The sequence below is a fragment of the Pollicipes pollicipes genome, unplaced genomic scaffold (assembly GCF_011947565.3).
Source record: "Pollicipes pollicipes isolate AB1234 unplaced genomic scaffold, Ppol_2.1 Scaffold_4881;HRSCAF=5763_pilon_pilon_pilon, whole genome shotgun sequence".
NCBI lineage: Eukaryota > Metazoa > Arthropoda > Thecostraca > Pollicipedomorpha > Pollicipedidae > Pollicipes > Pollicipes pollicipes.
In genome coordinates, this window is record NW_023596576.1 from 29,356,297 (window position 1) to 29,373,920 (window position 17,624).

At 46.6% G+C, this 17,624-nt stretch overlaps 1 protein-coding gene and 1 long non-coding RNA gene across 3 annotated transcripts in view; one reads left to right on the forward strand and one right to left on the reverse strand.

Moving 5' to 3' along the window:
* The window catches only part of LOC119101620 (protein PRRC1), an 88,804-nt gene that overhangs the window by 54,690 nt on the left and 16,490 nt on the right, over window positions 1–17,624 (reverse strand). The gene's annotated exons all lie outside the window — the stretch shown is intronic.
* Window positions 15–9,482, forward strand: LOC119101622 (uncharacterized). 2 transcript variants are annotated; one of them, XR_005094590.1, is made up of 4 exons: window positions 15–2,482; window positions 2,783–3,284; window positions 8,040–8,703; window positions 8,929–9,482. It is a non-coding gene; the product is annotated as an uncharacterized LOC119101622 (long non-coding RNA). The 2 variants fall into 2 exon arrangements; XR_005094589.1 differs by having other exon boundaries at window positions 15–3,284.

Here is a 17,624-nt window from a genome sequence, read left to right on the forward strand (position 1 = left end):
CATGTAGGTACTTTTGTTCTTCTGAAATCCGAACTGATTTTGGTGAATTAGGTGGTTATGGTTTAGATGAAGGACGAGTCTATTATATATAAGTTTTTCGAGAATTTTGGACATGAATGGCAAATTACTGATAGGTCTGTAGTTATTTACAAGTTGCGAGTCCCCACTTTTATAGATGGGTTTAATCACGTTTTTTTGAAAATGCTCGGAAATATCCCCAAGGACAAACAGCTGTTGAAAAGATGGACAATTGCCTGGAGTATAACCTTATAAGATAACTTGAATATTTTTAAATTAATATTGTCGACTCCAGCTCCGACGTTGTTCAGACCATCCATAACAAGAATTAATTCCTGTTCATTAGTGGGGGGGCAGATCCGTTTCATTTTCTACATCTGTGATGAGCTGGAGGGGGTAGAACGATGATTTAGGAATCTTGTCTTTTAACTATTATCCAATCTCACTAAAGAAGTGGTTAAATGATTCTGCGATATCCGGAGCGTCTGATAATTTTATCATCAGTTCCAGTAATCCTGGTTGGATCTACATCTTTTTGTTTTGAATTGATGAGTGCGTAATGTTTTCCATGTTTCCTTGGAGTTGCCAGAATGTTTACTGAATTAATCATTGTAGTATTTCTTTTTGGCTACCCTAAGAGATATAGTTAGAATGATACAGTAAGAAGTGTATGTTGCATTATTTTCAAGACTGGGATTCTTCAATTTCTGTTCAAACAGCTTACTTTTATGTGTAATTGATAGAAGAAGTGCAGGTGACACCCATGGTTTGCGTGAGCTGGTTTTTCGAGAAATGTGCCTTGTGTGAGAAAACCTGGTGATCCTGGCAATGTAAGCATACACAATTTGATTTGCAACAGCACCAGGTTCTGGCTCATTTTCAATATAAACAAGGTGATCAACAAGGAATTGTTTAAATTCTTCCAGCGATCTATAATCAAATGTGGTAATAGGTGCTCTACCATCAAGGGAGTGTGGGTGTGAGGCATAACTCATGGAAGCAAAAATAGGGAACTGATCAGACAAATCATGAAGGAGAATGCCTGTATGCATCACTTTTGATAAGACATTGCAAAATATGTTATCTAGAAGAGTACATGATGGATAGCAAGATCGAGTTGTCCTGGATATTTTAGGAAAGAAGCCATTTGAACACATGTTAGTGAAAAGTGCTTGCACATTAGGATTTATATCAAGTGAGAACAGATCAAAGTTGAAATGACCAGCAATAAATGTCACTTTGTTCATTTTTTAAAGCCAAATTAGGCATTGTTCTAGCTCTGAGTTGAAGTGGTGTTTGTCAGTGCTGGGCACTATCACAGGGTAGTTCAGCACAAACCACTTTAGCTGTAGAGAAAACTGGATTGTTAAGTTGTGTAGGATGAAGATGATCAGCAATGTGTACTGCTGATCCACCACCTACCCCTTTTGATCTGCTGCAGTAGAAACCTTGGTACCCAGGTAAGTCATAATGAATTCCAAAGCCGCAGACAGCCATGTCTCAGATATAGAAATTACATGCCATGTTATATCAGTCTGGGCAAGCAGACTACTTAAATCATCCTGCTTCTTCAGGATTGAGGGAATGTTAACATGTATAAGGTTTAGTGCACTGATGTTGTGTGGAATAACAGTTTTTACCTGATCAGGTAAGTAGAATGTGCATGCTTCTCTTAGTTTTTCATGATCATCACATGATAGTGAAGGATCACTACCATCCATGTTTGAAGCAAATGGATTAAACACCTTATTATTTGGGGTTGAACCCATATAGTAAGGTGTTGATGGAAAAGAAGGTAAGGAAAAGTGGATGATCTAGAATACAGGTCATAGAGGGAGTTCAGAAAAGGGAGATTTTAATCATTATCAAATCAGAGATTTTAATCATTTTAAGATGTTTTTCAATATGATGCTCAAGACTTCAAAATGAGAAAGCATATGTTGAATGATAAATGCCAAAAACAGGTTGTGTTGATAGGACTTTTCTGCTAGTCACAGCTTTAGCATGCAGACACAACATGAGAACATGGGCAGTGAGCTTGATAAGTACCTAGAATAAACAAGCACATTATTATGAGGGGCATAAGCCACCAAGCCAGGCACCACTGGCAAATTCCTCTACTAGAAATACTAGAAATAAGGCATTATAATACAGTAAGCTGTATGTACACCACACCCATTGTCACATGCAAGTTCTCAAGAAGATCATAAATGTATGGGTAGTTAACTGAGGAATGTGCCAGTGGTAGCCTAGCCAGGTGACATCATTAACCAATGGACTCACTACTTTTTAGAACTTGAGAGTCTGGTCTCAGGTCGGGCCTGCCTGCCTTCAACTGTTACAAACTCCTCAAGATTAGCAGCTCTGTTTAGCACATGACCAGCAAGAATGTGGTTCAGGGTCTGAGGGTATATGAACCTATTCTGGCCTGCTACGCTTCTGTTTGCCGAAGGGGATAGTATAGGTGAGTCTGTCATGGCTTTAATGATCTGCTCGCGTGTGAACCATGGCCGTATGCATGCATATCTTTTGTCACATGAGCTCCTTGCCAGAATGATGCTGTTTTTGGTGTGGAAGTTCATGACCTGGTCATTTTCATGCTTCATATCGGCAGGAACCTTGACTTGTCAATTTCGCTTATCAGTGAGGTTTTCATGAATGATGGTGCCTGGATCGTCAGTCTGCCGGAATTTAGCCTGGTAAACATTGTTCCGACCATCCATGTCCTGAAATTTCACCAGCACCCTTTTTTTGTTTTTTTCAGATGGTGGCACGGCACCACTCCACCCTTCACGTCTACCTTGAGTTTTCTTTGATGACCTTGCGGGCAACACTTCTGGTCCCCTCAGTGGTCTCATCTGCCATTGGCTCAGGGATACCATCTCCACTCAGAATGAGAGAAGACTTCCGCCAGTATTGCCTCGTCTCATCGACAGCAGCCTCCAGATGTTTAACCGTTTCACGAAGCTCAGAGTTTTCCCGTTTCAGTTTCTGAGTTTCATCTCTCAAGGAAGCTATCTCACGTTTAAATAGCTCCATTTATTTTCCCACTGCCTCAGCTACGAGATCCTTGATCTGTTCCATCTCCTCTCTGAACCCCCGAATGAACTGTTTGGTTAAGTTACGTTAGATTTAACTATTTCACATGAAAAAGTGGCGAAGTACACCTACTTAATTACATGCAAAGAGAGCAAAGAAATTACCTGAAGATATATGTTACCTCTAGTACAAACCCTGCCTAAATCACTGAGTTTCGTTCGAACCAGGTGAGATCCGTCGCATTCGTCACAGCGAGGCACGTCCGCACACATCAAGGTCTAGGACACGAATGTTTTTAAGAGTTATTTCAGAGTTAAGTTCACATCTAGGAGTCATGATTGTGACTCCACTAATTCGGCTGATAATTCCTACCAATGTTGTGTTAGTGGCTAAAATTGAAGTGGCAATATCCAGAAATACAGCATGCATTTGCAAAATCTGAGCCAGAAAGTGATTCTCTCTCTCTCTCTCTCTCTCTCTCTCTCTCTCTCTCTCTCTCTCTCTCGCTCTCGCTCTCGCTCTCGCTCTCGCTCTCGCTCTCGCTCTCGCTCTCGCTCTCGCTCTCGCTCTCGCTCTATCTCGCTCTCGCTCTCGCTCTCTCTCTCTCTCTCTCTCTCTCTCTCTCTCTCTCTCTCTCTCTCTCTCTCTCTCTCTCTCTCTCTCTCTCTCTCTCTCTCTCTCTCTCTCTCTCTCTCTCTCTCTCCTAAAAAAAATATGTTCACATCCAGGATGTCAAGATACGACTCAGTTGAAATCTAGTTGGAATGTCAAACTTGTTAGGACAAATATTTTTCAACAACACAGTCAACATGCCAGAATAATGGCAGTTTGCCTGACGTGATCACCATAACCGGGTAACCATTTACTAAAATGCAAGATTTGACACATATAACCATGCTAGCCAGAACTGTGCTCAACTCAACCTGGATTGGGAATCTGCTCTTGAGCCAATTATCTTAGGATGAGTTAAGGGCTGCATCTGCTCATTAGGCAAATACTAGTTTGGGTCATGACTTGAATCACATTTGTCAAGCATTTCATGAGCTGAGCCATGAGCTCATCACTTCGAACAAAGTTGTACCAGTAAGTCATATGGCTGAACGCAAATTGGCAGCGGAAGGAAGCATGGTGCGCCCTAGACAAATTCACGTCTTAATTCAGTATCAAATTAACACCGTGCTGCATAAGTTAAAAAACTTTTTGCAGCATCAGCACAGAATTACCAAAATTTCTGAACAGAAAAGCCGATATTATTCATCCTGAAGTTCCCCACTTTTCAGCCAGAAACCAGAGGATAGATATATGTATGTTTATATATATATATATATATATATAAAACATATATGTAATAAATACATCAGAGCAAGAGCTTGATATCTTATTTTGCAACCTCCATGGGTCATGCGTAAAGTGCTCCAAGGGAAATATAGTCTGAACTTAGTCAAATGAAAAATGGAACGGCTGAGTCACGAGCTGAGTCGGATTCCACAATTTTTTAGCCAGTCTGGAGCTGGTTCAAGACATTCGAGTCAAACCCAAGTCTGATGCTACCCACATCTCAAGACGAGTATCCCACTCCTTGCACTACCCAGATGACAATATCTTTTCCAATGCCCTGGTGTTCCAGGATATATTATTATCACACTTAGCGGGTAGATGACAATTTTCTGTAAATTATGCGCGAGAGTTTCTGGCAGGCGCGCTTCCCAATCACTTCCACCGTGCTCCCCACTGACAGCCTTGCCACCGACTACCAACGACCGAACTTGCCGCGCATTAGGAGCAACTTGCATTCAAATGGGAATTGAGATCCCAAAATGGTGGACGCTTTGTACTGACGCCGGGAGAAAAGAAATTCACGACGTCCACCTCTACACAGCCCTATTTCCTCTGGCCAGCCTTGGGTTACCGGGCTGCTCTGTTTAGTACGTATACGTACTAAACGCCGCCACTTTTAGTACTTATCGGTACTAAGCACCGGTCCCCTCTTGGGAAGAATTCGTACCAAATATTCCCGAGAAAGTGTTGGCCTTTTGAGCTGCAGCGAAGGCTGTCTGGCGAAAACTGTTCAGGTTTGGTTATTCATATTTAATGACAAAAGGTGAGGTGTTGGCTTCACATTTTTAGTGGAATTGGCTTACTATTTGCTGCGTTCTGACATTTGCCTCATATTATAATTGCTATGTTGCTTGGAGTTTCCTGTGTTAAAGACGTAGTACATATATATATATATATATATATATATATACATATATATATATATATATATATATATATATATATATATATATATATATATATATATATTTATACAGTACAGTCATTTGCCAGCCAGCAAGTCAGCAGTTGTGGACAACGTCTGGTTAATGCAGCCATGAGAGACCACTTCAAGAAATTTGAAACATATAATCAAAAATATGGAACAAAATAAATCAATTGCATGTCTTGTACTATTCCAATTTGTCTTAGGACAGAACTCGATTGATTGAAACAGAAAATGGCTAACTTTGGTTACAAATCATGTGTTGAAAGCAGGTAAGGTAAGCGATTACTTGCTCCACAGGAAACTTGCTGGGTTTTTAAGGGCGGACTTCTTCCTGCTCCCCTAAACAGTCCGTACCATTGCGTGATTTGCCGACTGACAGAGTCGTATCGCCCACTCACCCACACCCCCGCCCCCAAATACAAATATGAATGATCTCTTCCAGCCTACGAGATAACGAAACTTCCAGCCTACGAAATACGTAAGAGGTGTGCATGAGAAACAATTCCAGAGAGCAGAATTTCGCTATAGAACAGTTCTGCGTAAGCTGCGTCAGGTCCCTCCCAGAGCTGTGTGTGACAGGATGATGTAGTCTCGTAGCGTAGCAGAAGTGGAACGGCTTAGATTTACCATTATCGAGCACCGCCGTGAACCAAAAAAACGGCTAATATTTATAACAACTGCCGACTGCCGACGACTGACGGCTAAGGGGGAAGCCTTAGCTTACGTCAGATGGCTAAGCGAATCAAACACGAATCCCACTGATACCGTGGGAGTGGCGGCCGTGGCGGCGGAAGCCAGTGAGCTGTGGACGAACGAAGGGATCCCCGTTCGTGATATAAAGTACGTCACAAAAGTTATCAAGAGGGATTGCTATGAATCATACAAAGCTATCAGCAAAGCACCGAAAAAGGAAAGGGAAGGACATAACAGCGTCGCTACCGCGAAGTTCAGTGAGCTTCTCGACATCGTAAAATGTAAGTGCGAGTCCCAGCGCAGCTGCAAATGCCCAGCTGCCTACAGAGTGCCGGAAGAAAAGGTTGCTTTCTTATAAGACTAACGCATGCACTAGAGACTTCCCTTGTGAACGTATGACCGGGCTACGACTGTAGCTAGGAAGGCTCGCGAGATCTGGAGGATCTCCAGTAGCGTCCTAGCTCAACCGCCAGTGGGGCGGTGTCTGCTGCTAAACCTGAATCGCCTCCCCCGCTGGCTACTAAGCCCATGCTGCCTGCTGAGCCAGCGCTGGCTGCTTGTGCTGAATTCGAGCCTGCTCCGGGACCGAGTGGTCTCAGCGCTGGAGAGTCAGCCGAGAGTGCGGAATCTGGCCTCGCGCATGGTAGAAAGTGGCGACGACGCCGATTTCTTTCCTTCGGATGAGGCTGCTATCACTGCAGATCGTAACTTTAGCGATCTCACCAACACCGCTCCTGCGGTTGACCGCTACAGTATCTCGAACCGGGCGGCTGCTGCCATCATCAACGCCTTCCAACAGGACAGCAGAGGCGGACTGGCTGCTTCAGATGTAGATCCTTAGAAGGTGTGGCGCGCAAGAGACAGAGCGAAAAAAAGAGGCTGCGCATCGAAATGCGAAATCAATCTACGATCATGTTTGACTAGCCTCTGTTTCGATGGCCGCAAAGACAGGACCTGTGTGACACATAGCGACGCGAATGCCGTCGAAGAACACGTGGTTGTCATCGCTGAGCCAGGCAGCCGGTACGTGACTCACTTCACGCCCGAGACCGGCCACGCCCTGCACTTACTCAATGAGCTACACTCCGTGAGCCAGCAGTTCGACGGTTACGTCAAGGTCCTCGGCTGCGACGGCACGGCCGTCAACACAGGGGTGATAGGTGGAATGTGCCGGCTGTTTGGGCAGGTCGCTGAGTCACCCGCCTGCACTGGTTCATCTGCCAGCTGCGCGGCAATGAGCTGAATTTACGCCACCTGCTGCTGAGCCTGGACGGCACGACTACGAGACCGAAATATTTTTCCCGGACCCACCGGCAAGATCTGCGCCGGAGAGGTCTGGAAAAGGGGCGTTGCGGCATTTAAGCCTGTGCCAGGGCATGTGCCAAACCTGCCGGTCGACTTGGTCCAGCAGCTGCTGTACCTGCTGGCCTCAGGTGTACTAAACGGCTCCGTTCGGACCGCGACAGCTCGGCGACGAATCGGACCACTGAACCATGCTAGGCAAATATGAAAGCACGGCGTGTTCTAATTCTGGACGTTTTTAACTGCATTTGCGCGAAATATGATGCATATTGATGAGACAATAATAATAGCCTTATTCAATGCAGAATATCCAGGAAAATGGAGAAATAGATATACGGATATATACATACATATATATATATATATATATATATATATATATATATATATATATATATATACTTACGTGAACCAAACTACGTTATAAGTATTGTCGCCAAACAAAACCAACGCTATCAGTACTGTCTTGTCTTTGAATTCATAGCAATGAATGTTGAAACTTTCTCACGCAGCATTCGGCATTTCATGTACTCATCGTTGAGCACCTACTCATTACCATGCGTTGTGCCACAGTATGTCGTATCATTTACTCGTTGGTTCATGCTTACGAGTATACTTGCTGATAAGTGTTGCCGTTGCGTTAAAATAAAATAATTTTCGTGTGACCTAGTGCTCAGTTCGGGACGAATTGTTTTACCTGTTCTTGTTGTTTTGTTTTCAGATGGTTGACACTGGCCGCTCGCCGGCTCCGAGCTTATATCTTCACCGAGACTCCCAGCAGGGCTCTCAGGGACCTCGTCTAGTGCGTGGTTGGCCACTATGTGCGTGTGTGGCCCTCCATTCGACAGAACGGCAGCTGTGACGTGGGCTCACGCAATCTGTTCCGAAGCATCGCGCTGCTCCGTGAGCTGCCGCAGCGCACACGGACCACGGTGCAGTCAGCCATCCAGCGCAACGGGTACTGGGCCCATCCGGAACAGCTGCTGCTGGCCGTGGTGGCGGACGGGGACCGTGTGGTTCGCGAACAGGCGGTTCAAATCATCAGCGCCGCGCGCGAGCAGCCAACCGAGGGCCCCAGAATTTTCGCAGACGATCAACTTCGAGGCTGTGAGCTACACGGAGCTGATCTCCTGGCGCGAACCAGTCGCGCAACCCCCACTCCTACGAGACCTCAGCGACGGCGTGCTGCGAAGCATAGTGCACGCTCCATTGCCCATCCCGCCTTATCCGGTTCATACCCATGCGGTGGAGAGGGCCGTGCGCACCGTCACCGAGGCATGTTCGGCGGTGATTGGAGAAGAGGCGCGGCATGGCCTCATCGCGGCCAAGCTCATGCACCAACATATTCTCCCCACCGCCAACTCTAAGAAAAATCTGCTCTGAAGGTAGGCAGGTAATTATTAACTGACCACATCCTCAGAGGTGCTATACTCCCGTTTCAGCTTTAAGCTACTCTACAATCCCTCAAATTCATACTTATCTCAATGCCGAAATTGGGCAAATTGCAAATTGCAAATGCATGCATGAATACAACGTGCATTGTTTCACTTTTATGCAATTTCGTGACTCTTGTGCTTCCATCACAGCCCCCTTAAATGTGTCTGCCGCAGGTGGTCGTAGTAGCAGGCCCCAGTATGGCAGCCGCCGCCGCCGCATCATTGCGTCCGCCCGCTGCGCAGATGCAGGACAGTCTTTCGAGTGGAGTGACCAAGGGGCGCACCGCTGGACCAGCACTCGGCGCTCCTACAAGCTGCACGTACTGTGTCTCTGCCTTCTGATTCAGCAGCACGACGGCAGAAACGTTTAAGACGTGCAGCCCGCAGAATAGAGACGGCACCGCCGCAGGTCAACCAGCCTGGCAGGGGCTAGTGCAGCAGTGCCCGGGCACGCGCCGCAGAGCAGAGTGGGGCCAGCGCCGCACAGCCGAGAACATCTGCGGCTGAGGCTGGGGCTTCGGCAATAGGGCAGCCCGGTTGTGAAGGTACTTTGGCTATTGTGCGACCTCCGCCAACACGCGTTACGGGTTTCCGGTTTCGCAGCAGCTGCTGTTTCAGCCAGCGCACCGAATACGCATGCTCGGTCAGGAGCAAGGTGTGTGTACGGTTGTCCTTACACCTCTCCATGCCCGTGGTGCAGACTGCAGACATTGGTGTTTGAAGTTGTACACCAGGCAATATATTCTGAGTCATATGCTATGAATGGTTTTGTTTACAGCATAAGAAGTGGAGGTTTTAGAGAAGTGGAAGTCAAAAAGCAGTATGAACAAACGTGCTCATACAAGTTTATACTTCGTAACACATTAGGTTTCCAACATATGGCCATCAAGTGACCAATGTCTGAACCTCAAATAGGAGTTTTTGGGAAGAAATTTTGCTATGCTGTGTCCTTTTGGGCTCCAGCGCCTAAGAATCTCTTTCTCTTACTTGGTTTTGTTATTGATGCCACACCCTAATGCACATGCATGGAGCTCATTCATTTTCTCCACGTCACGTGAAATCCGGTGATTTTGAGGCTAAGTGTTCCAGAGAAACAGGCAAAATAACCTCAAATCTGCTGCTAAATAGCAATAAACCAAGCGCTGACTCGACTCCTAGCTTATTTTCGGCTAGCCGGCTGGGCGATGTAATCAGCAGGCGGCTGATAATTAACATAACATTTTTCATTAGTGATAAACGAGTGCAAAATATCCTAGCATTCAAAATATGCTAAAACGTGATGCAGAGGTCTGATAAGTGTTATACACTCAATCGCTAAGGGAAGTGACACACGCGACGTCGAAGGCACGTAAAGGACGCTGAGACGGAGGAGGTCATCGAGGAAGTTAAGGGGGATGCGCTGCAGAAGCTCGTCGACGACCTCGACTACCTCGTTGTATTCTTCTGTAAGCCGAACAACGTATTTGTGAATTGTTGTACATCTATGATGTCATCATAACAGACACGAACTGCGGACAGCCAGGGGCGGATCCAGGAATTCGTCAAGGGGAGACACGCAATGCTGTGGGGCCCCCTAGAGTTTCGGGCCCCCTCCATAAACTATCATCGCATTTCGGCCATTAAAGGTTTAAGATAACTAGAAAACAGCATATATATATATATGTATATATATATATATATATATACAGCAAATTATATATATATATATATATATATATATATATATATATATATATATATATATTGCTAAATAGCATTAAACCAAGCGCTGACTCGATTCCTAGCTTGTTTACGGCTAGCCGGCTGGGCGATGTAATCAGCGGGCGGCTGGTAACTAACATAACAATTTTTTATTTGTGATCCCCTGTGCGATCAAAAGCGCCCGGGCAGGTAAACAGAAAGAGCCCGATAGAAGTGAAAAGTCCTCCGCAAATGAGATCAATGGAAAAGAGTCCTCGATTAAGGTAGAGGGGCCCTGAGCATCGAGTGTTTCGGTGTCTTACCTTATATGGGACCTAGCAACAGCACAAGGCCCTCCCAACAATGGAAAGAATCCGAGACTAATATGAAAGGCTCCTGAGCAGCTTAGTGTACGTTGGCATATGGGGCCCCGGAAAAAGCGTATAGAGCCTTTTGGGAGAATAGGAAGAATCGGTGGAGTCCTCCCGGTCGATCAAGAATACCCAGGCATGAAAGCAGACAGTGTCCCAATAGAAGCGCTGAGATCACCTACGAAAAAAAATGGAAAAGGGTGAGAATTCAAGGGAAGGTCCCTTGGTGATCAGATTGACCAGACATGGGGACATATATGGCCCGGGCAACAGTGTTAGTTCTCGTTCTGGGAACCATAATAAACCCCACAATTTCCCTCAATCACCGCCCTTTCATTCATCAAAGATTTAAATTTGCTCGCTTATAAACTCTTTACTTGCGTTTGCAACCGGTCCATGTCGTCTGTAGGCCCTGACGCGTTCAATATTGTTGTGTTCTTTTATTAAAAATATGTGTCCGTTCAGCGGGTTATCGGCCACTTCGAAGTCTATGGGTCCCCTCGGCATGGTCCATAGGGCGTGGCCCAGTGCTTTTCCCCGTAGAGCGTAGAGCGTAGGGCCTTCGTTCAAATATGAAATACCCACTACGCGATATAGAGGGCCCCCAAATGAGTGAGTGCGCCAAAGTAGGTTAACAGGTAGGACCCTCCTCAACAGCGTAGGGCCCTCCGTTCAAGTAAGAAACATCCAAAATCCGATGTAAATGACCCCGAACACTTGAATGTGCACGAGCAGCTTAGCAGAAAGGGCTCGGCAAGGGCGTAGGGCCCTTCATTCAACTAAGAGGCATTCAAAACCCAGTGCGGATAACGCCCCGAAGGATGGGGTGCACCTGATTAGATTGTCGGATGGCCCCCGACAGGAGCGCAGGGCCCTTAATTCATACACCAAGAGCTAATGTACGGGACCCCAAACAATCTAGTGTAACCGAGAGGCCAACAGAGGGAGGGCCCCGACAGGTGCGTCGGGTCCTCCATTGAAATAGGAAGCCCCCAAGACACAGTGTGGGAGCCCCGAACAATCAAGTGTGCCCGAGGAGGTTAACGGATGGGGCCCTGACCAGTGCGTAGGGCCCTCAATTAAAAACGAAAGCACCCAAGACCCAATTTGGTGTGCCCCGAAAGACCGATGTGGCCAAGGAGGTTAATAGATGGGCGTCCGACGAGAGCAAAGGTCCTAAGCAAGTCACAGAGGGCCTAATTAGAAGCGCCCTAGACCTATTTAGAGGGCCCATGACCATTTCACCAGTGTGTCGGTAGGTTAACCAAGACCGACATAAAGGACGCCTGAACAAGCGAAAATAGCCCGGCAGGTTAACATATTGGCTCCCAGCTATAGCCCACAGAGCCTTTCCGGCGAATGGAAAGAATCTGTGGAGGGACCCTGTTTGACAATAGCGCCCTGGCACCCTAACAGGAAGCGCCCAGCAACAGCCCAGGCCCCTCCCCCTCCCCCCGAGCAAATGCTAAAAATCGAGGCAAAGTGGAAGGTTGCTTAACGATCAGAATTACCCTGCAAGTGGCATATAGGTCCCCGGAAACGGCATAGGGCCCCTGGACAGCGCAATGAGGCTTAAAATTCCCAAATAAAAGCCTTTCAATCATTGAAATTTTGTTTTTGTCCACTCGTGGGCCCTTTACTTTTGCTTGCGGCGGTTCTTGGTTGCCTACAAGTCCAAAGACGCCCAATTTTGTTGCGTTTTGTGTTAAGAAAAAATATGCACCTGTTCAGCCGGCTGTGGGCCCCTTCGACGCCAATGGGCCCCTTCGGGGCCCAATGGTGAGCCATGGCCACGTGCCCCTCCCCCCCCCCTCTGGATCCGCCCCCGCGAACAGCAATTGCAGGTAATATGCCATTCAAATGAAATGCATTGTGTGGAAAAGGGAAAACTTCTTTCTCAACCTTACTTGAACCCCGCGTCAGATGTTTACACGTATTCACTCCTGTCTCCCACACATGCCCAGAGAGTTGCACGCGTTACGTGCGTGCCAATTTGCGCTGTCTGTCAGACGAGGAAAAGTGCAAGAACCGCGACGCTATCCTGGCTGAACTGGAGAGCATTGACAACGAAGCCGATAACGCCGGCATCCACTTTGTGAAGACCACCGACACGGCGTTCGCAAAAGGCTTGGGCATCCACGCCTTCCCCACGGTGGTCTACTTCGAGGACTCCGTCCCCATTGTCTACAACGGTGAGAGCCCTCTCCGCTACCGCCTGGAGAGGCTGCGGGAGCGGTAGATGCCCGAATGGCGCCTGCTGCTCTCCGGTTACAGTAGCAGGCACTAGGCCGTGGTAAGGCAGATGTGGCGGTTGGCGTTTGCTATCGGCTTGTGATGGCTGTTTCTTCGAGTTCAGCGCACCGGAGACGGCCTCTAGACTAGAAGCGATATCCGATGTCACGATGGTTAGACGGCGATTACTGATTACAATCGTTACTCTCGACAAGGGCTCGTCATTTCATGGCGTTGTACACCGAACACGGGATTGTGACGCCCGGTGCGTTTGCTTGAGATGTAGTCCTATCAATACCGATGAATGACTGTGGTGATGTGGGGACAGCTTAGGGCTGTAATTCTATAAGCAGGGACAGAGCTGTAGTTCTTCTGCGTGCTTATTGTGCGCAGAATTTGCCCTGCCACTTCGGTTGGCTAGGACAGACAGTGTGAATGTACATAAGTCAGCTCTTCGGGTGATTGTTAAGCGTCTGCCGTATTGCGCAGGCAACGGTCCTATGAGTGGCTGGCTGCTCAGTAGTATTCATTTATTTATCACATATCGTTCTTAACCACTCATATCCGTTTTGATAAAGACACGCATCTAAAATATCAATGCATGTGTTTCTCTTTTTCCTGGTTTAGACAGCAGTATTAGCCTTATTCCCCGAAAAAAAACAGGAGAATAGAGATATAGTTTTGGTAGTATTTCGGCGACATGCCTTTATCAAAACAAAAGCAAAAGTGAAATCAAAATTGCCTGCCGGTGATCCTACCCCATTTTCAGGTTATTTATTGAAACAGCGGGCCACAGTATTTAGAGGACACCAACATTAAGGGGTTAAACAAAACGCGATTGCCAGCCATTACCAAGATACGGTGTCTATCTAAGAATTAGAATGTGCGAACATACGTGTACATGCAAACGAATTCAAACAAATAGGCATCGCGCACCACACCTCATTCAAGTATGCAAGCCAGTTGAAGTAAGCGGGCATCACACGTTGCGCATCAATTACATGCAAACGACCTCAATTGAACACGCATCGCACAACACGTGTCAGGCATCACTTACACATACAAGCGATTTTAAGCTTGCACACATCACACATAGAGGCACACGTTCGCATAATTAGGCCATGATGAGCCCTGTATGTTAAGATTCAATGTATTTGTATTGTAAAGAGGTAAGGACCATTTTTTTGGCAAAATACACTCAGGCTAAAATCGAGGGAAGTATGAACCCTATGCCTCTTTTAGATCTCAAAGTCATCTACAGAGCACAGAACCACCCAGACAGGAAAATAAATGAATCTTTTGTTATAAAAAGTCGACGACCAAATCCTAACATTCACAAACCAGGCTCGAGGACGTGTTGATTTTTGCGTCTCGTTGCCAAGACAACGACCACCAAACTTAAGATAATTTTAGTAGCCATACACATACGTCTCATGTTTTGATTATGTGTTAACTTAACCCGAACTGCCATCGATTAAGACAAAATAATGCAAAAGTTTTCACTTGTTTAGCTCGACATTTATGTCAATTATGACAATTATGTCGGTTTGTATGAAAAGCAACGCTTATCAGGCTATGAAAGCAAAGGGACAGGTGCCGATAGTGCAGTGGTTAATGCGTCTGGATACGAGGTGCAATTGCCCGCGATGCCCGCGTTTCCGCCAGGGTGAGAGGCAGCTGACGTCATATAGCCCAAACAGCTGAATGCATCCTAAATCCCCAATGACGACCACGAACAAAGGAATAGTACAGTTGGCAGTGTTCAAGAACACCAGAGAGAGTGGAGACAGCTCCCCGTCCGCAACTAATTTGTGTGATACCATTGCCCGTCAACTCGCCCATGGTGGCGTGCACGCACCTCCCAGCAACATTATTTAGTTGCGTCGACCGCTGCGCGTTTTTTTGCCATCGACGCGCTGTGTTTTGCAAGTCTCCGTGCTTGGTAATAAACAGAACAACGGGTGTTGCAGATGTGTGTGGCCTTGTAGAGGCGTATATTTTTTCGTACATGCGTATCCTAGCAACCGTTGTCAGCAGTGTTAAAAATAGTGATAATCGAAATGGCCCAGCTATTGGTGTTCTGGCAAAAATGTTTTGTCTTACCCAATATCAGAGGTGATGAGAAATATATTTATAATATCATTTTGTATATACGTTTATATTTTCTGTAGCTCAACAACTAGCTTTCAAGAACAATGAGAAACAGGGTTTTGGAGCAGGAAAGCTGAGGCCACTAAAACCTACATTGTCGAGCATATGTTGAATGAAAATGATGAAAATGCAGCGAAACTTCCACAAATGTTTTGCGTTTGCTTCTTTCTATTAATTCTATGTATTCTTTTTTGTAAGTAATTTGGACGTCAACAGAGCCGTCCAATGTCATAAGATCGCCAGGTGGTCCATGGCCTTAAAATCGCACTTCGTTGAGGGCCTCGATTTCTCGGGCCGCGGACAAATCGCAGGCTGAGCTAACAAGCTTGCGCCCCGTCCCGTTCACTTTCTCCCACCTCCATCTATCTTATTTTGCCGTAAAGACGTGGATCTCTACAAAATAGCACGTCATGCTGATGAAAATCCCGGGGAATGCAGCCCTCCTTGAAGGATTTTGGACGATGCTATATCTTTGACCTCATTTTCAATTTTTGACTCGGTTTTGCCACTCAGTCCTCAGATACCAAAGGAAAACATAAAGGCATAGAAACCTAAATGTGCTCTTATAAATGTACCTAAGGTACCCACATAAGGAGAGAATGGGCATGTAATGTAACAGTTGAGGGAATGGACATTTAGACCCAGATCTAGACTCCACTGCATTCATTTAGTGCATTCAAGTCTCATGTTTACCGTACCCCAGGCTGGTTAGTCCTGTGCTCAATGCTTTCCTCAACAAATTTGACAAAACTAGAGTTCTGATGGGAATCTATGACCACTAAACACTATTAGTAATTGCACACGCTCCTGGGTGTCTGTTCTGAAAGCGATGGAACCTAAACCATGTTAATTATACAGGTGCTTAGATTGCTTGTTTATTATATTCTATTCAAGAACGCGCCTGTCCACACATTCTTGGACAAGCTTTCCGCCTCTCCGGCCGGGGACAGGAATGGCGGCCACGCGTTTCCGCTGGCCCAGTTGACGCTCCGCGTAGAGCTGGCTCTGACAGGGAGGGGGGGGGGGGGGGGGGGAGGCGACGGAGGACGTGGCGGCGCACCAGTCAGTCATGAATGCCGACAGCGCCTTGTCCCATGTCGGGTTATGCTTAGGGTGATCGTCCAGATATTGAAGAATGGACTTCTGCATATTGCCTTGGAGATCCGACATGGTGTTGTGCGCACTGGCCGTTGGGTTAGCCACAGGCGGGTGGGGGGGGAGTGGACGCTACGAACCACCGCGGGCGCCGACAGGTCAGACGACCTGACGTAACGGGGGATCCACAAAGTCATCGTCATCGCTGTCGTCATCGGCTCGGGCCCGTGAGTTCTCCGTGAGGGCTGGCGTCTCGGCGGCCTCCCTGGACGGTCCTGGCATCGGTTCTACGGCCGGGCTGGCCTCTGCCCTCAGAATGGCAAACCATCCAGATGGTGTATCACATCATCCTGCCAAGAAAGAACAGTCAAATTATCCTTTGAAAATCGTCTGATTTCATTGGAAGAAGGTAATGTGTGTCCTCTCAAAATTAAGTGCTATCTACGGAGACGACTGACTTTACCATGGCTGACTTGATGTCTGACCAACTATTTCGGCGTGGTCCTCTTTATAAGCTATTTCATTCTTTTAGTTTCAATGCCCTGAAAATGTTTAAGTCTGCCACAGTTTATCAACATGCTTTGACCTACCATAAACACCCGCTGCAAGTATCCTTTGCAAAATGTAGTGCAGCTTATGTGAGGCACACAGACGGTGGAACAATGACCAGAGTACTGATGTCCTGTGGGAGATCACCTTGAAACCTTACACTCAGCACAGAGCTTCAGAACCTTTCATCCTAGCCATCATATTTTAGGCAACCCTTTCCATGCAATGGGTATCCGGTGCTATGATGTAGGAGCCAGATGTACTACTATACTGATGCTCTTGGGACAGGTATTTCTAACCCCATGCTCGGTTGTGGTCATCAAGATCTTTCGGCTTAGCCATCTGTATCTCCTGTAGCCATAACCTTTTGTAACAGGCATCAGGCATTGTAACGTGGGAGATGGAATGATTGTTTATTTATGGTATATATTGTCAGGGTCTGCATAGATTTCGAAAATTTCCTACTTTACTGTCTGTGTCATGTCATTGGGGCTTTACGACGCATCCAGCTGCTGAGGCTATGCGGCGTCGCCTACCTCTCACCCTAGCAGGAAGGGCGGGCACCGCGGGGAATCGAACCCCGTACCCCTGTTTTCCCGACGCGCAGTGGTTAACGCAGACGCCTTAACCACTGCACTACCGGCACCCCCCCAATATATTTTACTGTCTACAAGTTAATGGTTACATCTAAATTGTAAATCGGCATAAGAAACCACAACTATTTCTTTGAAAGCATGTTAAAAGCATGCTGGAGCTATGAGCTTGTTAAACTTGAGTTTTTGTAAACCAACG